This window comes from Bombina bombina, chromosome 1, assembly GCF_027579735.1.
Source record: "Bombina bombina isolate aBomBom1 chromosome 1, aBomBom1.pri, whole genome shotgun sequence".
In the NCBI taxonomy this organism is placed as follows: Eukaryota; Metazoa; Chordata; class Amphibia; order Anura; family Bombinatoridae; genus Bombina; species Bombina bombina.
In genome coordinates this window covers 489503097-489518756 of record NC_069499.1, presented here as the reverse complement: position 1 = coordinate 489518756, position 15660 = coordinate 489503097, and the positions used below count along the sequence as shown (strand labels likewise).

General features: G+C 39.4%; 1 protein-coding gene and 1 long non-coding RNA gene across 2 annotated transcripts in view; both read left to right on the top strand.

Moving 5' to 3' along the window:
• Positions 1-15660, top strand: part of TBCCD1 (TBCC domain containing 1) — a 210625-nt gene that overhangs the window by 80695 nt on the left and 114270 nt on the right. The gene's annotated exons all lie outside the window — the stretch shown is intronic.
• Positions 4865-5266, top strand: LOC128645516 (uncharacterized). Its single transcript, XR_008400126.1, has 3 exons — positions 4865-4879; positions 5058-5111; positions 5186-5266. It is a non-coding gene; the product is annotated as an uncharacterized LOC128645516 (long non-coding RNA).

The following is a 15660-nucleotide window of genomic DNA, read 5'->3' as shown; positions in this document are numbered from 1 at the left end:
TTCTCCTCCTTATGAGGAGATTATGGACAGAATCAATGCTCTCAAATTGGCTAATTCTTTCACCCTAGACGCCACTTTGCAATTGGCTAGGTTAGCGGCTAAGAATTCTGGGTTTGCTATTGTGGCGCGCAGAGCGCTTTGGTTGAAATCTTGGTCGGCTGACGCGTCTTCCAAGAACAAGCTACTAAACATTCCTTTCAAGGGGAAAACGCTGTTTGGCCCTGACTTGAAAGAGATTATCTCGGATATCACTGGGGGTAAGGGCCACGCCCTTCCTCAGGATCGGCCTTTCAAGGCGAAAAATAGACCCAATTTTCGTCCCTTTCGTAAAAACGGACCAGCCCAAAGTGCTACGTCCTCTAAGCAAGAGGGTAATACTTCTCAAGCCAAGCCAGCTTGGAGACCAATGCAAGGCTGGAACAAGGGAAAGCAGGCCAAGAAGCCTGCCACTGCTACCAAGACAGCATGAAATATTGGCCCCCGATCCGGGACCGGATCTGGTGGGGGGCAGACTCTCTCTCTTCGCTCAGGCTTGGGCAAGAGATGTTCTGGATCCTTGGGCGCTAGAAATAGTCTCCCAGGGTTATCTTCTGGAATTCAAGGGACTTCCCCCAAGGGGGAGGTTCCACAGGTCTCAGTTGTCTTCAGACCACATAAAAAGACAGGCGTTCTTACATTGTGTAGAAGACTTGTTAAAAATGGGAGTGATTCATCCTGTTCCACTAAGAGAACAAGGGATGGGGTTCTACTCCAATCTGTTCATAGTTCCCAAAAAAGAGGGAACGTTCAGACCAATCTTAGATCTCAAGATCTTAAACAAGTTTCTCAAGGTTCCATCTTTCAAGATGGAAACCATTCGAACTATTCTTCCTTCCATCCAGGAGGGTCAATTCATGACCACGGTGGATTTAAAGGATGCGTATCTACATATTCCTATCCACTAGGAACATCATCGGTTCCTAAGGTTTGCATTCCTGGACAAACATTACCAGTTCGTGGCGCTTCCTTTCGGATTAGCCACTGCTCCAAGGATTTTCACAAAGGTACTAGGCTCCCTTCTAGCGGTGCTAAGACCAAGGGGCATTGCAGTAGTACCTTACCTGGACGACATTCTGATTCAAGCGTCGTCCCTTCCTCAAGCAAAGGCTCACACGGACATTGTCCTGGCCTTTCTCAGATCTCACGGCTGGAAAGTGAACGTGGAAAAGAGTTCTCTATCCCCGTCAACAAGGGTTCCCTTCTTGGGAACAATTATAGACTCTTTAGAAATGAGGATCTTTCTAACAGAGGCCAGAAAAACAAAACTTCTAGACTCTTGTCGGATACTTCATTCCGTTCCTCTTCCTTCCATAGCTCAGTGCATGGAAGTGATCGGGTTGATGGTAGCGGCGATGGACATAGTTCCTTTTGCGCGCATTCATCTAAGACCATTACAACTGTGCATGCTCAGTCAGTGGAATGGGGACTATACAGACTTGTCTCCGAAGATACAAGTAAATCAGAGGACCAGAGACTCACTCCGTTGGTGGCTGTCCCTGGACAATCTGTCTCAAGGGATGACGTTCCGCAGACCAGAGTGGGTCATTGTCACGACCGACGCCAGTCTGATGGGCTGGGGCGCGGTCTGGGGATCCCTGAAAGCTCAGGGTCTTTGGTCTCGGGAAGAATCTCTTCTACCGATAAATATTCTGGAACTGAGAGCGATATTCAATGCTCTCAAGGCCTGGCCTCGGCTAGCGAGGACCAAGTTCATACGGTTTCAATCAGACAACATGACAACTGTTGCGTACATCAACCATCAGGGGGGAACAAGGAGTTCCCTAGCGATGGAAGAAGTGACCAAAATCATTCTATGGGCGGAGTCTCACTCCTGCCACCTGTCTGCTATCCACATCCCAGGAGTGGAAAATTGGGAAGCGGATTTTCTGAGTCGTCAGACATTGCATCCGGGGGAGTGGGAACTCCATCCGGAAATCAAGTCACTCACCTGTGGGGCATTCCAGACATGGATCTGATGGCCTCTCGTCAGAACTTCAAAGTTCCTTGCTACGGGGCCAGATCCAGGGATCCCAAGGCGGCTCTAGTGGATGCACTAGTAGCACCTTGGACCTTCAAACTAGCTTATGTGTTCCCGCCATTTCCTCTCATCCCCAGGCTGGTAGCCAGGATCAATCAGGAGAGGGCGTCGGTGATCTTGATAGCTCCTGCGTGGCCACGCAGGACTTGGTATGCAGATCTGGTGAATATGTCATCGGCTCCACCTTGGAAGCTACCTTTGAGACGAGACCTTCTTGTTCAGGGTCCGTTCGAACATCCGAATCTGGTTTCACTCCAGCTGACTGCTTGGAGATTGAACGCTTGATTTTATCGAAGCGAGGATTCTCAGATTCTGTTATCGATACTCTTGTTCAGGCCAGAAAGCCTGTAACTAGAAAGATTTACCACAAAATTTGGAAAAAATATATCTGTTGGTGTGAATCTAAAGGATTCCCTTGGGACAAGGTTAAGATTCCTAGGATTCTATCCTTCCTTCAAGAAGGATTGGAAAAAGGATTATCTGCTAGTTCCCTGAAGGGACAGATTTCTGCCTTGTCGGTATTACTTCACAAAAAGCTGGCAGCTGTGCCAGATGTTCAAGCCTTTGCTCAGGCTCTGGTTAGAATCAAGCCTGTTTACAAACCTTTGACTCCTCCTTGGAGTCTCAATTTAGTTCTTTCAGTTCTTCAGGGGGTTCCGTTTGAACCCTTACATTCCGTTGATATTAAGTTATTATCTTGGAAAGTTTTGTTTTTAGTTGCGATTTCTTCTGCTAGAAGAGTCTCAGAATTATCTGCTCTGCAGTGTTCTCCTCCTTATCTGGTGTTCCATGCAGATAAGGTGGTTTTACGTACTAAACCTGGTTTTCTTCCAAAAGTTGTTTCTAACAAAAACATTAACCAGGAGATTATCGTACCTTCTCTGTGTCCAAAACCAGTTTCAAAGAAGGAACGTTTGTTGCACAATTTGGATGTTGTTCGCGCTCTAAAATTCTATTTAGATGCTACAAAGGATTTTAGACAAACATCTTCCTTGTTTGTTGTTTATTCAGGTAAAAGGAGAGGTCAAAAAGCAACTTCTACCTCTCTCTCTTTTTGGATTAAAAGCATCATCAGATTGGCTTACGAGACTGCCGGACGGCAGCCTCCCGAAAGAATCACAGCTCATTCCACTAGGGCTGTGGCTTCCACATGGGCCTTCAAGAACGAGGCTTCTGTTGATCAGATATGTAGGGCAGCGACTTGGTCTTCACTGCACACTTTTACCAAATTTTACAAGTTTGATACTTTTGCTTCTTCTGAGGCTATTTTTGGGAGAAAGGTTTTGCAAGCCGTGGTGCCTTCCATTTAGGTGACCTGATTTGCTCCCTCCCTTCATCCGTGTCCTAAAGCTTTGGTATTGGTTCCCACAAGTAAGGATGACGCCGTGGACCGGACACACCGATGTTGGAGAAAACAGAATTTATGTTTACCTGATAAATTTCTTTCTCCAACGGTGTGTCCGGTCCACGGCCCGCCCTGGTTTTTTAATCAGGTCTGATAATTTATTTTCTTTAACTACAGTCACCACGGTACCATATGGTTTCTCCTATGCAAATATTCCTCCTTAACGTCGGTCGAATGACTGGGGTAGGCGGAGCCTAGGAGGGATCATGTGACCAGCTTTGCTGGGCTCTTTGCCATTTCCTGTTGGGGAAGAGAATATCCCACAAGTAAGGATGACGCCGTGGACCGGACACACCGTTGGAGAAAGAAATTTATCAGGTAAACATAAATTCTGTTTTTTTTATCTAAATTTGCGATGGCTACTGGACTAGCTGGAAAGACGAAAAGTGGCCGAAGTGTGATGTTTAGTCATCGACAGAACTGTTTTTTAGTTGAAGTTGTCATCGAACATTACGATGTTATTATCGGATATCAAGCAAAATCTGTCAACCCTCAAAGAAAAAAGGCTATTTGGGAACAAATTAGTCGTGCTGTGTCAGCAGAGGGTAGTTTTCCGAAAGACGTCAGGGCCTGTCGGAAGCGGGTGAATGATATTCGTAAGAATATTAAAAGAAAAGTATGTAAGGAAAAGCAGTTATCAAAAGGAACTGGTGGAGGCCCCGCATATAGGGCTGAACTGCTCGACTATGAACAGATGCTGTATGCCAGGATGGGGGATGCTGTCGTGGTGGGACTTGATGTACCATCAGATACCATGGATTTTGGAGGTAAATATCTAATTGATTGCTATTAAACGAATAGTATAATATATTCTTAACTTATATTTCATGATTCAGACAGAGCATACCCTTGTAATAATTTTTTTATATTAATATTTTATATTTTTTGATTTTAATATGTATTTAACAAAGTTTGCTTGGAAGCAGGACCATTTTTGGATGAGGACCTGGATACCGCTTGTTAATTGGATGGCTACATTTAAAAAGAAACCAATCCTCAAGCGCTAAACAGGTGTCACACCCAAAAATGGCCACGCTTCTAAACTTAGATTTTTTTGTTGGGGAAATGAAAGATAATCCAAAAAGAAGAAAATATAAAAATTATAATAGTATTGAATTATAAAATTTTTTGGAAATTCCATGCTCTATCAGAATAATGAAAGAATAATTTACACTATACTATTTCTTTAACATGTATTTTGTATATTCAGTTTTTCAATTTTTAATTTTAATTATTTTTTATTTTGTTTATATGTACTATAGAAGAACATGAACAGGCATTTGAAAATGAAATAGAAAATGCCCAGGTGGACCTACCATCCGAGTCTGAGTTGACTAGTGAACATCAACAACCCACAACATCTCCATGTGGTATACCATGCAGGGAAGAAACTACCAGTAAGTAAAAGTATATTACAAAAATGTTAATATCATTTGTATTAATGAAAAGAATGGACAATGAAATGTAATTAATATGTATTAATACGTTTCTTACTTTTCTCCTGAAAATTCTGTTTATGTAAAGATATTTAATTTAAAAACATATATCTGAATTTCAATGTATTTATTGTTACAGGTGTCAGGGGATTACTACAAACAATGCAGGATTCGTCAATTACATTATTTGATGGTAATTATTGACTTTTTTTTTTTTTTTAATTAATTTTATTTATTTTTTTAATTTATTTTTTTTGACATTCATAGATGAAATAGAAATCACATTACAACCACTTGTGACTGACACAGTTTGTCAGGAGGATGATGATGATGAGACACAAATAGAGGGACAAACATCAACACCACTTGAAACACCACATGTAGAGGAATCAGAATGTGAGGAAGAGATTGAGGATGCAGAACAATGTCAGATAGATGAACCGGAGAGACCAAATGAAGTTGAAAGATTAACAGATATGGCATTGTCTTTCAGAAATGAACAAAATGAATTTTTTAAACAAATGATAGAATTAGAAAAACAGAGAAATAATATACTTCAAGAACAGTTAACAGTGCAAAAGGAGTATTATCAGAAAAAGTTAGAGTTCTTGAATAGACGACATCCTGATTTATAATTCTATTCTTCATATATACCTTCAAGTTATGGGTTCTAAAATATTTAACGCACTTATAACCTTTGTTAATGTTTATTAGAGTTCACTGTTTTGATGTTAATTTTTGGTGTTTAATAAAGTTTTTTATATTATTAAATAAAAAATTTTAATTCAAAGTAAATAACTAAACTTTTTTTTTTTCAAAGTATTCATTTTTTATTCAAAAATAGAAAAAGATATATTTAACTCTATTTTATATATATATATATATATATATATATATATATATATATATATGTATAAATAACACAACACAACTTTGGTATCAAACTATATAATTTCTCTTATATAAAAATAAAATATTATATATATATATTTGAATCCAATCAGAAAATTTCCTGAAAAAAAAAAGGTGTAATTAATAATATAGAACAAACAATATTAACATGTTAATACAATTTTATTAAGTAGACTTACATCTAAAAAATCGTTCAATAATTTCAAGACGATTTTCCACTCCAGCTCTTGTGGTATGTCTTGTGACAATTTCCTGAGGAACATAAACATCTTCTGGCACATTCTCCAGACACACCTCATCTATATTTAGTTGGGAAATAGCTATATTATGCATTATGCATGACACCAGAATTATGTCATTACATTTCTCTGGGGAATATTGTAGATCACCACCAGAACGGTCCAACACCCGAAATCTCATTTTCAGTACCCCGAATGTACGCTCAATAGCACTCCTTGTCGACCTGTGAGATTCGTTGAACTTGATTTCTGATCGTGTATGAGGTATTGGTACAGGTGTCAAGAGCCAAGGCCTACAGGGGTACCCGCTGTCACCTTCAAAAATATAATACAATTACAAATTAGCGACATGTAACAACAGGTTTATGAGGTTAAAATATGACATTTTATAAATAAATATAAAAATTTTAATATTCACCTAATAGCCAACCATGTGGCATCTCTCCACGTTCAAATGCTGCAAATAAAGCAGACTGCTTTAATATGTGATAATCGTGGCATGACCCTGGAAAACCTGATCTTACTGCCCAAAACCGAAGGTTAGAGTCACATACTGCTTGAACATTGAGAGAGTGGAAGTGTTTACGATTTCGATATTGCTCCTCCCTTAAAGCTGGTGGTCGAATTGCAATATGTGTGCAATCAATTGCACCTAGGACATTTGGAATGCCGGCAACTTGATAAAAACCAGATTTTACTTGGTGCCATTCATGTACATTCCTTGGCACATATATAAATTTATTTAGATGCTTCAAAATCGCTTTTAAGACAGTCCTCAAATGTCTACAAAAAGAAGGCTGACTCATGCCAACCACTGCACTGGACACAGCCTGAAAAGAGCCCGTGCCTAGGAAATGCAAAACTGCCAATAACTTGAGCATTCCAGGTATTGCCCTTGTTCTTCTAGTCTGTGGCTCTAGATCATTCTGTATTAGAACATATAGATTTTGTATGCTCTCCCTGTTTAGGCGAAATCTTTTTTTTTATCTGATAATCAGATAATGCCTGTAGTCCACAACGAGGTAGAAAAACTCGTGGAACTCTTTGCCGTCTACGTATTGGCAAAATCTGTTAATTTCGTCGATTTTCATGGCCCCTTGCTAAAGAAATTGCAGACAAAATCAGGAAATAATCCATCTTCTTGCGCTGAAAATATGGAGTAAATTAGATGTTCTCCTATCTCTTCATGGAGAACATTAGTAGTCGTATTAGGAGGAGAACTTTAGGCTCTCCAATGGCGCAAAATAATGATAAATATATATTTTGGAGAGAAATAGGTCATATTCTTGAATATACACCCTGAAAAGGGCGTTTTAAAGCTTTATTTTGCGCAAATGTGCGCCTAGGCGAGGGACATTGAAGGGCGATAATTTTGCAGTCGTATTTGCACATTTTTCAGAGTATTTCAGATTGATAAATAGGAGATATATTAAGACGGCGTGAATTAAGGAGCAAATTAAGGAGAATATGTTTGATAAATCGAGCCCTAAGTAAGTGATAATCCAGATTCTTGTTAAATAATATGGCCACCCCTCTTTTTCTGGATGAGGATGGAGCTGCGACAACCTCCCCCACCCATTTAGATTTAAGTTTGGGAAACTCTTGGGGCTTAAGGTGTAATTCTTGGAGCAAGACTATATCAGGCTGAAATCTTCCCAATTATTATTTTTCAGAAAACTCTAGTTGTTCCCAGTATTTTGCTGCCGCGAACATCTCACTAATTTTGAAAAAGGGCAAGGATCCCGAGACACCTAACGCCTACCGGCCCATATCAGTCCTTAACACGGACTATAAGATTTTGGCTGCCATTCTTGCCAACCGTTTGAAACCATGCATTGGCAGCATAATACACAGGGACCAATCTGGTTTTATGCCAGGACGAAATCCGGTAAGAAATATGCGTAAATTGTTAATACTTATTGAGTCCTATTGGAATAGACATGAGCTCCCCAAACATCATAAGATCATGGATAAAGCAATTTTAACAGTGGACGCAGAGAAGGCATTTGATCGTGTCAGCTGGGATCATTTGTTCTTCTCCCTTGATCAATTTGGCCTGTCAGGAAAGTTTAATGATTATATTAGACTAATCTATAGTGCCCCGACATCCGCAGTGATTATTAATAATGTTTTATCTCAACGACTGACCTTGCACAGAGGTACCAGGCAGGGATGTCCACTTTCCCCTCTTTTATTTAACATCAGTTTAGAACCTTTGGCTATATTATTGCGCCAGGAGTTAGAGGGTATTTCATTGGCAGGGGAGAAACATGTTCTGCTTCTGTATGCAGATGATCTTCTTTTATTTTTATCCAATCTTAGAATAGCATTACCAATCTTGCAAGGTATTATTCTAGATTTTGGGGAGATATCAGGGTACAAGATAAACACCACAAAATCAGAACTTTTGTGGTTGCAAAAAGAATCTACATCTATTACAGATCATCCGTTTCTGGAAGTCTTGCAAATTTCATACTTATGTTTGAGATTATCATGCAACCCGGCGGAATGGTATAAGGCAAATTATGTCGATTGCCTGGAACAATGCTGCAAAAAACTCGAGGAGTGGTCTGGGCTGCCTATATCCCTTTCGGCACGCGTGATGCTGATTAAATCAGTTATTTTTCCTAAATTGCTATATATTTTACATAATATTCCGTTATTTCTGCACAAAAAAGATATCACTAAGTACAATGAAGCATGTGCACGCTTTTTATGGAAAGGTTCTAAACCAAGAATTGCATGCCAGCGACTTATGAACAATAAGCTGGCAGGGGGTTTAGCTCTTCCTAATATCCAGGCTTACAATCTAGCCTGTATTTCTAGAATTGCGATAGACTGGTTATCGGAAAAGGAGCAAATTTATTCCTTTACCTGGGAATCCGGGCTGGTTGCTCCCTTCTATCTGAAGGCTTTACTCCACTGCCCATTGACTTCGCTACCATCTAACATCTTTTATTTATCCATGATTAAGAATGTCATAGTTGCATGGCAGAAATTGTGTAGCACTTTAGAATGGCCCGTACATGTCTCAAACCACTTATCTATCTGTGGTAATCCTAACTTTATACCAGGGCTGTCTAATCGGATTTTTAAGGATTGGGAGATAAAAGGTTTGAAATCTTTGGGTCAGATCCTGGGAAATTCAGGACAGATAGTAACGTTCGCAGAATTAGCGCAGAATTTTGATTTGGGGACACGTGAGTTTTATGCTCATTTACAAGTCAGGCATTACATGCAAGAATTACTTTGCAATTTTGGAAATGATTGATCTTTGGGGGACATTCAGGACAGGCTAACTTTATATACATCTGGTGTATATGCAATTTCTCCATTATATTTACTCATAACGCAAAAGCCATCCAACAATCAAGTTATAGACATGACAGTAAAATGGTCCCCCTATTTTCCAGATATAGAGGAACAGACTATTATTGGCAGTTTTAAGATAACACAACAAAGTTGGGTTCCAACTATATGGAGAGAATCTCAAATCAAAATAGGTTTACAGAGGTATTATTCACCGGATTTGTTATCTAAATGGTATAAGACAAACATTCCCTGCTCTAGATGTTCTGCAATAAAGGCGGACTTATTTCATTGTTTGTGGGCATGTCCCAAAATTATCCAATATTGGAAGAAGATAACTTATTGGATGAATACAATCCTACACTTGGACCATCAATTAAAGCCTATCGAGATTTTTTTCTTGGTAAATTATCAAGGTACAATTAAAAACTTCTCTCATTAATACAATTATATTAACAGGACGCATTCTTATCTTTAAATTATGGAAGGCGCGAGATGAACCTCAGATATCCCATTTCAAAAAAGCCTTATTAAACCAGTTTACTACAGAACAATTTAATATTCCTTATCCCCATGAAGACCATTTATCCACTTTCTTTAAGAAGTGGGAAACTTTTATTAAGTCCCTGCCTCTGGCATGCCAAAGAAAGGTGATAAAACCATTTCGTGAATCCGAGTTTATATTGACAAATATATATATGCAGGCCACTTCCCCAGAAATTGGGTAGAAGGTCACGAGTGATGTTCGGGGGGCTGATGGGGGACAGGGCGGTTGGGTCAGCGGAGGAAGGTTGTTCTTTTTCCCTCTTTTTTTTTTTTTTTATCTGTGTCAGGTGTTGTTTGTTTGGAATTGCTACACTGTATAGAATATGGGTATAAAGCAGCTATTACATGATAGTATATGGTCATTATCTTAAGGTTTTGAATCAAATGAGTTTAGGAACTAGCATGGTTTCTCTGTTGCTTGGATTTTATATTATATAATTTGTATACCATGACGTGCCTTGCAAGATTGTACACGTTCTAGTTCTAATTTTTGCGTTGTTGTGTATCGTCTGTACTTTTAATGCAATAAATAAAAAATTTGTAAAAAAAAAAAAAAAAAAGAGAACTGGGAGGCGGATTTTCTAAGTCGTCAGACTTTTCATCCGGGGGAGTGGGAACTCCATCCGGAGGTGTTTGCTGAACTGGTCCATCATTGGGGCAAACCAGAACTGGATCTCATGGCGTCTCGCCAGAACGCCAAGCTTCCTTGTTACGGATCCAGGTCCAGGGACCCGGGAGCAACGCTGATAGATGCTCTAGCAGCTCCTTGGTTCTTCAACCTGGCCTATGTGTTTCCACCGTTTCCTCTGCTCCCTCGACTGATTGCCAAAATCAAACAGGAGAGAGCATCGGTGATTCTGATAGCGCCTGCGTGGCTACGCAGGACCTGCTATGCAGACCTAGTGGACATGTCATCTCTTCCACCATGGACTCTGCCTCTGAGGCAAGACCTTCTAATACAAGGTCCTTTCAATCATCCAAATCTAATTTCTCTGAGACTGACTGCATGGAGATTGAACACTTGATTCTATCAAGGCGTGGCTTCTCCGAGTTAGTCATTGATACCTTAATACAGGCACGGAAGCCTGTCACCAGGAAAATCTACCATAAGATATGGCGTAAATATCTTTATTGGTGTGAATCCAAGAGTTACTCATGGAGTAAGGTTAGGATTCCTAGGATATTGGCCTTTCTCCAAGAGGGTTTGGACAAAGGCTTATCAGCTAGTTCTTTAAAAGGACAGATCTCTGCTCTGTCTTTTCTTTTGCACAAGCGTCTGGCAGAAGTTCCAGACGTCCAGGCATTTTGTCAGGCTTTGGTTAGGATTAAGCCTGTGTTTAAAACTGTTGCTCCCCCGTGGAGCTTAAACTTGGTTCTTAAAGTTCTTCAGGGAGTTCCGTTTGAACCCCTTCATTCCATTGATATAAAACTTTTATCTTGGAAAGTTCTGTTTTTGATGGATATTTCCTCGGCTCGAAGTGTCTCTGAGTTATCTGCCTTACATTGTGATTCTCCTTATCTGATTTCTCATTCAGACAAGGTAGTTCTGCGTACCAAACCTGGGTTTTTACCTAAGGAGGTTTCTAACAGGAATATCAATCAAGAGATTGTTGTTCCATCATTGTGTCCTAATCCTTCTTCAAAGAAGGAACGTCTTTTGCATAATCTGGACATAGTCCGTGCCTTGAAGTTTTACTTACAGACTACTAAAGATTTTCGTCAAACATCTGCCCTGTTTGTTGTTTACTCTGGACAGAGGAGAGGTCAAAAAGCTTCGGCAACCTCTCTCTCCTTTTGGCTTCGGAGCATAATACGCTTAGCCTATGAGACTGCTGGACAGCAGCCCCCTGAAAGGATTACAGCTCATTCTACTAGAGCTGTGGCTTCCACCTGGGCCTTTAAAAATGAGGCCTCTGTTGAACAGATTTGCAAGGCTGCGACTTGGTCTTCGCTTCACACCTTTTCAAAATTTTACAAATTTGACACTTTTGCTTCTTCGGAGGCTGTTTTTGGGAGAAAGGTTCTACAGGCAGTGGTTCCTTCCGTTTAAGTTCCTGCCTTGTCCCTCCCATCATCCGTGTACTTTAGCTTTGGTATTGGTATCCCACAAGTAATGGATGATCCGTGGACTGGATACACTTAACAAGAGAAAACATAATTTATGCTTACCTGAGTAGTGTATCCAGTCCACGGCCCGCCCTGTCCTTTTAAGGCAGGTCTAAATTTTAATTAAACTACAGTCACCACTGCACCCTATGGTTTCTCCTTTCTCGTCTTGTTTCGGTCGAATGACTGGATATGACAGTGAGGGGAGGAGCTATATAGCAGCTCTGCTGTGGGTGATCCTCTTGCAACTTCCTGTTGGGAAGGAGAATATCCCACAAGTAATGGATGATCCGTGGACTGGATACACTACAAGAGAAATAAATTTATCAGGTAAGCATAAATTATGTTTTTCTTGCTTGTATGTTTAATATCTTATATTGACCGGCCTCAGTGGTACGTTTTATTGTGCAGGCACTTCTAATACTAATCAGGTTTGATCCTGAGTTTACACCATTAACACAACTTAAATCCCTCTTCGGAGTGGAAATTAAATTACTTTAAAAAAACACACAAAAAAAACACACAACACTTGATTGTAATAGCCTATATTTAAATGCTCAGGTAGTAAGACTACATCCTCACATCAATCACACTATACAGGGAGTGCAGAATTATTAGGCAAGTTGTATTTTTGAGGATTTATTTTATTATTGAACAACCATGTTCTCAATGAACCCAAAAAACTCATTAATATCAAAGCTGAATATTTTTGGAAGTAGTTTTTAGTTTGTTTTTAGTTTTAGCTATTTTAGGGGGATATCTGTGTGTGCAGGTGACTATTACTGTGCATAATTATTAGGCAACTTAACAAAAAACAAATATATACCCATTTCAATTATTTATTTTTACCAGTGGAACCAATATAACATCTCAACATTCACAAATATACATTTCTGACATTCAAAAACAAAACAAAAACAAATCAGTGACCAATATAGCCACCTTTCTTTGCAAGGACACTCAAAAGCCTGCCATCCATGGATTCTGTCAGTGTTTTGATCTGTTCACCATCAACATTGCGTGCAGCAGCAACCACAGCCTCCCAGACACTGTTCAGAGAGGTGTACTGTTTTCCCTCCTTGTAAATCTCACATTTGATGATGGACCACAGGTTCTCAATGGGGTTCAGATCAGGTGAACAAGGAGGCCATGTCATTAGATTTTCTTCTTTTATACCCTTTCTTGCCAGCCACGCTGTGGAGTACTTGGACGCGTGTGATGGAGCATTGTCCTGCATGAAAATCATGTTTTTCTTGAAGGATGCAGACTTCTTCCTGTACCACTGCTTGAAGAAGGTGTCTTCCAGAAACTGGCAGTAGGACTGGGAGTTGAGCTTGACTCCATCCTCAACCCGAAAAGGCCCCACAAGCTCATCTTTGATGATACCAGCCCAAACCAGTACTCCACCTCCACCTTGCTGGCGTCTGAGTCGGACTGGAGCTCTCTGCCCTTTACCAATCCAGCCATGGGCCCATCCATCTGGCCCATCAAGACTCACTCTCATTTCATCAGTCCATAAAACCTTAGAATAATCAGTCTTGAGATATTTCTTGGCCCAGTCTTGACGTTTCAGCTTGTGTGTCTTGTTCAGTGGTGGTCGTCTTTCAGCCTTTCTTACCTTGGCCATGTCTCTGAGTATTGTACACCTTGTGCTTTTGGGCACTCCAGTGATGTTGCAGCTCTGAAATATGGCCAAACTGGTGGCAAGTGGCATCTTGGCAGCTGCACGCTTGACTTTTCTCAGTTCATGGGCAGTTATTTTGCGCCTTGGTTTTTCCACACGCTTCTTGCGACCCTGTTGACTATTTTGAATGAAACGCTTGATTGTTCGATGATCACGCTTCAGAAGCTTTGCAATTTTAAGAGTGCTGCATCCCTCTGCAAGATATCTCACTATTTTTTACTTATATATATATATATATATATATATATATATATAATTAAAATTATGCACACCTGATATAGGGTGTTGATGTCATTAGACTACACTCCTTCTCATTACAGAGATGCACATCACCTAATATGCTTAATTGGTAGTAGGCTTTCGAGCCTATACAGCTTGGAGTAAGACAACATGCATAAAGAGGATGATGTGGTCAAAATACTCATTTGCCTAATAATTCTGCACTCCCTGTATTTATTGTTGTTTTCTTTTACACTGCATGCTGTGTACATTTACTTTTTCACCAGTAGGCGGAAGCTATCCGCTGGACACATTGTTTTGAATCTAAATACAATTTTATCTTTTTTTTTTTTTTTTTTCCTTCTACACGTTTGGTTGCTCCTTTTTAATACTATATGGAAAAATACTTCACACAACACCCTTCCAAAATGCCTGCCAAGTCTAGGGAAAAGAAAAGTAATAAAGGGGCCGATATGAGTTCTGATTCTGTTGAAACTTTATCTTTATCGATTGATAATCAGACATTGTTAGGACAGATTAGTAATCTTTTTTCACCGCAGTTTGATATAATCAAAAAGGAACTGAATGGTATATCTAGTGAACTTAATAGTCTCAATCAGGAAGTTAAACAGTTTGCCACCAGGATGGCGGAAGCAGAGGATAGGATATTTGCTTTGGAAGATATGGTCAACAAACAAGAAAATATACTGGTAAAACAACAGGCTATAATTCAAAACATGGAGGTCCGTCTGGAGGATCAAGAGGATTGCTCCAGACGTAATAATATCAGAATTGTAGGTATACCTGAAACAGCAGATTATGACAATTTGATTGAATTTACTGCCCAAATATTACCTCAAGCTCTAGGGTTCCCTGCACAAGCGTTACCTTTATCTATCGAAAGGGCACATAGAATAGGACCAAAAAAAAATCTCCGAAAATGGCCTAGTAAGAAATAGGACATGTATATTTAAACTGCTTAAGTTTCAAGATAAAGTGGAAATTTTGAGATTGTACAGGAAATTTGATACTTTTACTATTAACGATAAAAAAGTTATGTTATTTCAAGACTTCTCTTATGAGACTGTTCTAAAAAGGAAAGCTATGTCCCCCATATGTACGATTATGATAAATAAAGGTATTAAAGCACGTATGATATATCCCGCTAAGATTATAGTGGAAGATAACAGCAACAAACTGGTGTTTACTGAGCCCTTTAAAGCAAGAGAATATATTGACTCCAGGGGTTAACCAAGGGAGATTGTAACTCTCAGAGTATAGGTATCATCATATATATATTGTGATGGCGTTGATGTTTTTGATTGAGTATATATATTATTTCTTTCTTCTTTTTTTTTTTTTTTTTTATATATATATATATATATATATCTCCGCTCTCTACCCTAATCTTGGTTCCACATCTTGGATAGATAGATGGATCTTTTCATACCATTCATAGATAGTGATTGCTGGTAGAATGAAAGGTATTAATAATGGCTCTTTCCCAGGTAATTGTTTTTAAAGTAAGGATAAAATTCAGTAATAGGTTTAAATATCATGTTACTAAAAATGTCACTGTAATTATGTACTATGGCTGATTTAAAAGAAAATTTTAAAATTCTCTCCTGGAATGTGAGGGGTATCACCAACCCAATGAAGCGCAAATTAATAATTAAGACATTAGGTCGTCAGGAACCCAGTGTAGCATTTTTACAAGAAACTTATTT